The 10,000-nt window shown below is 34.8% G+C and overlaps 1 long non-coding RNA gene across 1 annotated transcript; it reads left to right on the forward strand.

The window, feature by feature from the left end:
* The first annotated feature begins 2,124 nt into the window (after positions 1–2,124).
* LOC136826494 (uncharacterized) lies at positions 2,125–5,606 on the forward strand. Its single transcript, XR_010849634.1, has 3 exons — positions 2,125–2,360; positions 3,026–3,147; positions 4,417–5,606. It is a non-coding gene; the product is annotated as an uncharacterized lncRNA (long non-coding RNA).
* Positions 5,607–10,000: the final 4,394 nt, after the last annotated feature.

The following is a 10,000-nucleotide window of genomic DNA, read 5'->3' on the forward strand; positions in this document are numbered from 1 at the left end:
TTTCCTAGAAAGAAATTACATAAAACTTCCTTAGGTAGTATATAGTCCCTAGACTGTAAGATTAAGGATCTAAACATTATCATCAGAAAATCCAAGAAACAGGAATGGAAATGAATAAATTGTGTAGGTAGTATATAGCTTCTGGATAGCTGAACTGGAAAGTAAGGGAACAAAGACTCTCCGATAATTTTCTTGAATTTTGTAATGAGAAAATTTAGAAGATAATTGTTAGTTGTGTTGAAACGCCGAATCGGATAAATACCACACTACAGACAAATGATAGACTAGCGAGATTGAATAATGTAAACAACGATGGAATTATTATGATTATTAAAATGACAAAGAAAACAAATTGTGCAACTGATCCGATGCCAAATCTGAATTTTTTGGGGTTGAAATTTTTCCGTGCTTAGTTTAACAGTGAAAGTTATAAATGTCAGTATCCCTGAATGCAAGTTCCCTATATCTGAGAAAGCGGCTGTTGTTAAACAAACAACTTGACCATTAAAGTTGAACCTCATACAGACCTCTTTCGAATTTATCTTTCATGTCCAAAATGTTAGAATATGTAATTCTTGAACAGACAATTAATTACATAGAAAGGGCAAATGCGTTACTGGATAGTTAGTCGGCTTATTGACACTTATATTCTACAGAAACCGCTGTAAGTTCTGTTGTAAATGACCTATTAGAAACGATAAATAAATTTACAATTGGTATTACTAAAAATGATTTTGAGTATTTGAAAAGGTACCTGTTAGACAGAAAATACTTTGTACAAATAAGGAACTCACCTTATAAAACATTAAGAAGAAGAGCACCTCAAGGCTGTGTATTAGGTCTAATTTCATCCCTGTATTATGAAATATGCTAAAGGGACGTAGGGGTGAAGTTCAAGCTATTTGCAGATGACACCTAATTTTGCTTTTTTCGCAAAGGAGATCAACGATACAAATGAGGTAAGAAATGATGTTCCTCACCAGTGTAAGAAATGGATAAAATTTAAGCAGTTGAAATTAAATGAAAATAAAACAAAGTTTATGTTGAAAGGAAGGAAAAATGGAATAAGAAACCTTGGTGGTTTTCGGCTCAATATAAATAGAATTATAGTTTCGATCGCTGTTAAAGTACTTGACTTAGGTGTGCTACTAGACAGTTATTTGTCTCTTAGTGCTCAAATTAAAAATGCCGTAAAGGTTACTACACATCATCTTAGAAATGTTTCCTTTGTTAAAAAAAATATATTAGAAAGTGTTCCATAAAATTTTTTGATTAATTGTGTCGTAAACTAGGTGAACAACCGCAGAAATTACTCTGACTAAGATGCAACTACATACTAAATAGAGCACCAAGACTAATAAAGGGTGTTGCACCGCATGACAGGACTTGCCTGTATTGTTTGAGTTGCACTGGTTCCCCATCGAAGCTACAGTAATGTGTAAAATATGTGAAATGATGCATCAAGCTGTCATGACTGGCTGTTCAAAATATCTGAATGACTTGTTGCATATAATACATCCAGTTCATGAAGTCAACATAAGAATAAGTACAAATGAACTGAAGTTATTTGAGCCAAAATGCAATTCGAAAGTAGGCTTTAGAAAGTTTAAATCTGCCGCTCCAAGACTATACAATAAGCTCGCACTTGGTACCAGGAAGACTGAAACTATCGAGTCGATCAAGAAAAAGTTAAAGACTAGACTTTTCTGAGTGCGATGACAGTGTGGATTTGACAATTAATAGGGAGTACGCAATCCAGTAAATAAAAGAATCCACGAATGTGTCTGCATTACTATGTATGTGACGAGTTGGGTTTGCAGGTTTCACAGAGCACTTTCGTTGGAGTGGGACCCTAGGAAAAATACTAAACAATAATGATTTTTTTTACTGTGTGACAATACGTAATACACCTAAAAATATTCATCCTCTCGTTCGGTAAATTACTGTTATAAGTTTTCTGTTATGATACACGTAGACTAACTTTATCAAGAACCGAGAAGTAATAAAACGAAGAACCGGTCAATTAGCGTGAGATCATCAATTATTCTTTTTAAAGTTTCTCCTTAAACAAAACCAAGGATGTCATAGTACTCTTCCGCATAAATAGTCCAAGTTTAAAGACAGATGAACCCATGGTCCTTGATGGTACCGCCAACAGCAACGAGGGTTCTGGAGCCTCTCGGCAACTCTAGTTCGCTTTCGACTATGCGTGAATTATCATAGTGTTATCCTGTTGTTTTTGGTCGGTTCCTCGCTCCCTGAGCAGCCGGAAGTAATTTCGTACCGGTTGATCTTGCTCTATGGAATGTGATAGCGTCATAGATGGTCTTCGTTCAGTTATGGCGACTCTCCCAGGCTCTGTAGAGGCAAGTTTCATTACGTTCATGTTATAATGCTTAGGCTAACATTAAGGTTTTCGCGACTTAGTGTTGTAGTTTTTTCTCATTATCGCAAGGGTTCAGGGGTATAGTTACTTGACGTAATAGCTTGTTGCAACTAGCTTATTTTTATTTCTTGAACAAAGCTTTTTCATTTTTTTAAATCAAAGTTTTAAATTAAACGAAATTGATATCTTAAGCATTTAATGTCACGTTTTTTCTTAATTTTTTTCCTGTACAGAAGATACATAATATACTTACGCAACTTACTGCAATTTATAGACAGCATTGAATATGTGGTCTGAAATGTTTTACGTATTCTTTAAGTTTTATTTATCATATAGCATGACTTTATCATATTTTTCGTTTTTAGATTATAAAACTGTATAGTAGGTAGTTTCATTTACTTCTGCAGCACAAATATAGCTTTCAGGGCCAGATCTGATGGTCCGGAAATTTTAGTATTAATGTACAGTGTACTTAGAAATGAAGCTCCTGTTAAAATCTTGACTTTCGTGTAAAGCCTTCCCGCCCCCTTTTTCTTTTACTTTATATCTACCTTGTATCTTGTAAAGATATGACTAGTTTTATTTCTATTTAAAGCAAATCCATCTCCTGCTACTATTCTAATTTTAAACTACTTCCAGATTTGTAACATCTCAACCATTTCATGAAGCAAACTACGCTTAAGTTCAAAATTCCCCAGCCAGAAAGTTTTTCTAACTACTCAGAAACTGACAACTCTCCCCATGTTTGGCTTAAAAACGAGGTGAAGAATGTCATCTGCAGAAAGGTTTTCCAAATTATTTTTGTTTATATGTTTAACTTACCAAACCATTTTTTTTTACCTCCATCCCTATAGGGACGGTACCCCTGTAAAGATGGAGGCCCGTACATGCCTTGTTCGATAGGTCTTATGACCTATCGGCGGGTGCATGGGAGGTTCAAACAACAAACCAGCTAATAAGTTTTTCCTTTCAGGTGGCAAACGCATCAGATCTAGTTATTTTTGGTTTTAACGTACCTTGACTTTAGATTTTTGTTTTATAGATACGGAGTAACGTAACGTTTATATTGATCGCTTAAGAATTATTCTAGAATTTTGCAGTTATCGGTGAAGATTTTTAACAAAATTTGCAATTAAAGTTTTATAATAGTACAGCAGTTCACGTAATCTAAGTATTCCTTGAGGTTTTAGTTTAATATATTTATCCTTCAAGATACCAATTTCCAAACTCTGCAACTTAACGTTTTAATTTTGCTTCTGTACGTATGAGATGGTTTAACTTTGGTGTTTTAAGCAAAAAATTAACTAGGCTTCACTAATGCATTGTTTTAAAAACGAAGATTTAACTTTTCTTTTAATTTAGATAATTTAAATTTTTTATTTTCATTTTTAATTTTTTAATTTAGATATTAATTTTAATTTTTAATAGGTTTTTAAACTTAGATATTAATTTTCAATTTTTAAATTAATGTGTTTTTTTAAACTTAGATATTTTATTTTTTTATTTTAATTTTTTATATTTGAAATTTTAACGTAAGTTATAGCTGCTGTTAATAGTTCAAATCTTTTGACTTAAGCGAAACTCGTGATAATCATGCAATGAACAGGCCTATGTTTTCACTTTAGTACGGTAGACAGATACACGTTTTTACTCGATCAGCGAGCGATGCCAGAAAGTGCTATGCTCTTAAACTTGGCAAATTGCCTTTGTAATTTTGCTCGGCGGCTTTAATGCGGTCGTTTCTCTGGTTGGTCATTCAGTTGTTAGAGCTCTTTGGTGCCTCCCGTTCCTTCGTTTGTTGTCACAAATTTATTTTTTTTCTTTGGTCAAAGGTTTGAGTGGTTAGTTGGCCTGTACAGAAGCAAATTAGATCTATCGTGAAGGCTTCAGTTCATTAAGTTAATAAAACTTTATATTTTACTGACAAAAGAATTTTAGATGCAAAAGAATTTTAGATGTTTAAATTTTTTTTATTTGTATAAGTACAAACCACAATTCTGCCGTATTCTTTTTTTTTTTTTTTTTTACAGGCTGTGGGTTGGGGCAGTTGAGACCTTGTTATTCAAGAACTCTGGTGTTCGTTGCTCTTACATCACACTATATTTAATGAAGTGAGGAGCCTGGTGTTACTAATATACTGCACTTTGTCTCACTTTGGTTAAAAGGTGGAATTAGTTAACTGATTTTTCAATAAAAATCACATGTAAATATGAACGTCCTTACCTTCACTAATAGAAATTGCAGACTTAGGTTTTCTTGTCATATATTCCAAAATTAATTATGTGAAAAACTTAAGCAGTTTACCTTGACCGGTGAAATCTTAATATTCACAGGGTTTTACCATAGTGGTATAAAATGGCTGCATGTAACCTAGACCATAGGTAAAGCCTAATGTTCCAACAGTTGATAATAAGATAATAGGTGTAGTGTTTTACTCTTTAATACCTGCAATTACTGTGTCTTGTAACAAGTGCTGTATCTGGTAAAACTTATGGTAAATTACCTAAGCAAATGACTAGTCTTCGAGAATCACAAACAGATGGATAAAGAATTTCTGAATGAAATCCTGAAAGCCTATAAATGGTAAATATAGTCAAAGTAACTGAAGGCAGTTGACAAAGCACTCATGAAGCTTTAATATCAAGCAACTTAAACCTAACTTAGCTTATCTATCTGGGGACTTGATCCACCCCCTAAATCTCTATGGCAATGTATTTACATAAGAAGAATTCTCTTTAGACGAGGGTTATCAGTTATAGTTTTACTCGGAAACAACTTTTCGAGGTAGTTTTATAAATACTTAATCCTTAATTTTTTTTTATCGGAAATGTGTTGGTTTTTGAGTAAAGGTGGTTTTCTTCAAACGGGGAAGGCTTTCATCTACGCCTGGGTGATATATTTTGTTATGAGTTTTCTGCAGATAACAAACGTATATCATCTTAAATAAACGGAGTGGAAGATATGATTAATGAACTCTTACCTGGCTCTGAGGCAACTCTCACGTTATTCCATGATGACTCTAAACTGCCACAAAGAATATGAGTGCATGCTTGTGTTTGATGTTTTAATAGTAAGTGCCAGTTATGTTTAAATTCTTATACTCGGCTATATTGTTATTAAAAATGATAAGCTTACAGCCTTTACTATCTTAACGCAGTTGTCTTTGATACAATAAAAATGTAAGAACGCATTTAAGAACAATAAAACAATGAAAAATGTACTTATCAAGAACTCCCCTGACAATACTAAAGGGTGTGTATATAAAATTCCGTGTAAGTCTTGTGACAATTTTACATTGGCCAAACCGGGAAAGCACTGGAAAAAGAATTGAACAGCATAAGAAATGTGTGAGATATGAACGGGTTAGGGGAACAGTGGTATATTTGTACATGTTAGTGAGAACAATCATGCTATCAACTGGGAAGGGGCAAAAAGATTGTATATTCTGATAATGCACTGGAAAGGAATATCATTGAATCTAGCTTTATAAAAGAAAGTTACAACCATAATATGAATATCAGTCAAGGGATGTATAAACTTGATCCTTTAATATCAAAAGAAATTTGTAAATTGTTTAAACTTTAAGGTAGGAAGTAGAGATGTATGAAAATAGGATTATCATTTTGTAAACACAGTACGAGGGTAGTAGTGTTAATGAGTTTCCAAACTCCGCCTCCATGACACCTGTCAGGTGTGGATCTGAGATGGCGTATGGTTTGTTTATCAGCATTGTCCCCTGAGAGTATATTGTGATTTTTAGCCAAATGAGTTTTAAAGGCCACTCCTACCTCGACACCGGCCTGAGGGGATAGTGCTAGTCTCTAACGGTTGTGTATGTTAAATTCAGTACTGTTCTTGTAGTATATATATTTGTGACTTCTCATACTCTGTATCAGTCCTTCGTCAATGGCTTGAAAATAAAGTCGAAACCGGTCAGGACCTACACCCGTTTCTTATTTTTCACCTGTGGTTATGTGTGATAAATGAATCACTTACAAAAGTGATAATAATAATCATATATATATATATATATATATATATATATATATATATATATATAAAAAATATATATATATATATATATATATATATATATATATATATATATATATATATATATACATATACATATGAGTGTGTGTATGTATGTACATACATACATACATACATACATACACGTTATTTTTACATATTTATTTATATACTGTATATGTATACATACACATTAAGAACAGAGAATAGAATATAGATTTAGGCCAAAGACCCATTGCTGGGAGCTGTGAAAGAGAAATTGATAGTAAGAAGGTTTGACAGTGTAACAGGAGGAAAACCTCACAGTTTCACTATGAAACAACTGTTATAGAGGATGGAAAGTCAGAAGGAAGAAAAAGAATATAAACGGAGGTAAAGTAAAAGGAATGAAAGAGGTTGCAGCCTGGGGCCGAAGGGACGCTGCAAAGACCCTTAAGTAATGCCTGCAATGCATCACGTGGGGTGCTCGATGGCGCCACTCCCTACGGAGCATAAACATTATAGATATCACTTGCAAAAAAGTTATGAAATCACAAAATGGGTAGTAAAGCTTTCCCAGGCACAAGAGACAGATATGGAGGTCATGGGATACAAAGGAAGGTGTAGGGCGTAGGGCTTTACTCCGCAACCTGATAAATTATGATGAAAGCAAAAAGTAGAAGTAGGAGTCTTATCTCAATCAGTATAGAAAGCGAGTGCCATTATAATAGTGCATAACACTAACCATACCTGAAGAGACAGACAGTGGCACTTCAAGCAATACAATTTGAAGACATATAGCAAATGTATCCACGCAGAAGCGTGCGGTTATATAAAAGCAACTCTTCTTTGTGAGTAACAAGTTTTTTTTGTTTTGCTTTTATTTTCTTCTTTTTTCTTCTTTGTCGTCGAGAATGATACGGTGAACTCATCCCAATTATTGTTGTTGCTGCCTCAGAGATTAGAGTAATGTTCAATAAAAAGCTGGGCCGGGTCAGGGCTGGGTGGTACTGACATCAGGCACTCTTGCATAATTTTCACGTCATCAGCCAAACAGAAGGCTATTCAGTATGCGTATTATAATGGCACTCGCTTTCTGTACTGATTGAGAAGACTCTACTTTCCGCTTTCATCATAATTTATCAGGTTGCGGAGTAAAACCCTACGCCCTACCCCCTCTTTGTATCCCCTGACCTCCATCTCTGTCTCTTGTGGCTGGGCTTTACTACCCCTTTCGTGGTTTCATCGCTTTTGCCTGTGATTTCAGTCCTTTTATTCAATGGCAACGCCCTAGATCGAGAAAAATTTGGGTTGTTTAGTTTTTTAGATATAGTTTTTTAGACCCATGTGGGTTCTCCGTGGTTATGGTCTGCTCAGCTCATTTGCTGCATAATTGTACAATTTATACATACATACTATATACATACATACATACATACATACATATGTGTGTGTGTGTTTGTGTGTGTGTGTGTGTGTTAAAACATTCTAACTATTGAGGCTCCCTATTAAGTAATGTCAACGATCATGAAAGCAAAGCTGCATAGGTAAATTCAAAGTTTGTGATAATTTTTAATTAGGATAATTGCCGGTAAGTCAGCCAGCTTGTCCTAACACCACTTGCTATTCACGCGCACATTAAGAAAATGGCGTCTCTTCTAATGTTGTGAGCAGTCCGTACCTGAGCACCGGGAAATTTTAATTTTGGTGGCTAATTTGAATGGGCCACAATAACTTTAAAATGTCATTATTTAAAAAAAAAAAAAAAAAAAAAACTCCGAAAGACGCCCTCTAGAATACGATCTTTCAGAAAAACTAAATATCACTGCTGTATCTTATGCTGTTATTGCTTCACAGATGTGTTAGGTACTTCCCCCACCTACCCACCCCCTACCTCATCCCGTGAACGCCAAAAATCGATATCTGAATCTCCGGAACGGCTGAACGGATTTCGATGAAATCTGGCATCTTGGTGGGAAACCTTTAAAGCCAAAGTTTCATCCCAATTGTTGGTTGAATATTTCCAGAACTATAAAGGGCAAAATCTGGGGGTTTTGTGTACATCGGGTGGCTGGGCTTTACTAACAGCTAACTGCCGTGGCGGTTGATGTATAAAAAAAAAATCAGAATTAAACTATATACTACAGGTAAGAGTTGAATAGATTATATTGTTATCCTACTTCCAGTGGGTTTCCCGGGTCCAGGGTCTAGGCTAGCCTAGGCCTAGGTGGAATAAGTTAGCGTACCCGATCATCAAATATCTCAATATGTTCGGACATATAATAGCATACATTTTTATCAGTTTAGTTTAATACTATGATGCCTAGGGCCTCTCCACCATATTTGAAGTGCTCATTGGTTTTCGATCAGTTCTCTTTTTCGCCCGTGGAAGGGCTTTCCCTTTTCATACACAATACAAAGTCTCTCTTATACTCTTCTATAATTAATACATATTTGCTGAACAAATATGTATTAATAATACTTCTCTAATCATCTGGTAATTTAGCAGTAATCAAGGGACGCTTCATTACCTCCATATGCAGTGGAAGTTAGGGAATGAAAGCTCGTTTGAAAAAAATGGCGTCAGTGTTGTAGTATGTTACAAGAGAGAGAGAGAGAGAGAGAGAGAGAGAGAGAGAGAGAGCAGCTTTAGTATGAATGGCCTGCAGAGGTTATTATCATAATGGGTGATGTTAGCTACTGTTCTAGAGTCATCATTTCGATTTATTGATCGAAATACATGGATGGACAGGTTTTACCTATACACGGAAATATGAAAAAGTAAAACAGATTTGACATTTCTTATGCTCCGTACATATATCGTGTTTTTTCCTTGATATTCTGAACTACCTCCTTCCCTTGATCAAATGTTTTATCATTAAATTGGCTCTTGGTTGGTTAAAAAGTACTTTTAAAGCAATATGAGTCGTAAGAGAAATTTCAAAAGATCATTGGATAAAAAAAACTAATGCTAGACACTAATAGGCCTAAGATTACCGAGCCATAGAAACTTGATAGTACGGCAGTACATTTCCTTAAGGCTTCCGGGTTTTAGACTTATAAAGAAAAGAAGGAAAGAAATTGAACACAATACCGCAATATCAGAGATAGATGACCTCAGGTCGAAGTGGAATTTGAGAAAACAAACTTCATTCTGTGCTTCAAGATCGAAAGATCAACTTTCCAAGCAGTGAGATCTGTCGTAGTCTTACAAAGCATGCCACTGATGTTTTACAATAGGCCTAATAACGGGGTGCCTACAATAAAATGGCATTGCGTACAAATACTATTACACTCACAAAAAAGAGCCACAATATAGAACGTAAATGTTTATTGATAGACAGATGTAAAAGCACCAATTAGAACAGATAAGACAAACATAAAAACACCAGTCATAACAAATGCGAGTGGTACTACATTTCTCAACTAAGGAATACTAAATTGTTTGGCTACTGCAGCAAGACGGTTCTTTCATGCCAAAATGCAGGAAATTCACTACCTTTAAGAAAATTTACATTAACGCTTTTCGAGAAATATATCGAATTAGACTTAAAACTTAGCTGAACAAACCTTTGGATCACGTCAATGAAGAGGATAACTTGA

The sequence above is a fragment of the Macrobrachium rosenbergii genome, chromosome 41, assembly GCF_040412425.1.
Source record: "Macrobrachium rosenbergii isolate ZJJX-2024 chromosome 41, ASM4041242v1, whole genome shotgun sequence".
Lineage (NCBI taxonomy): Eukaryota > Metazoa > Arthropoda > Malacostraca > Decapoda > Palaemonidae > Macrobrachium > Macrobrachium rosenbergii.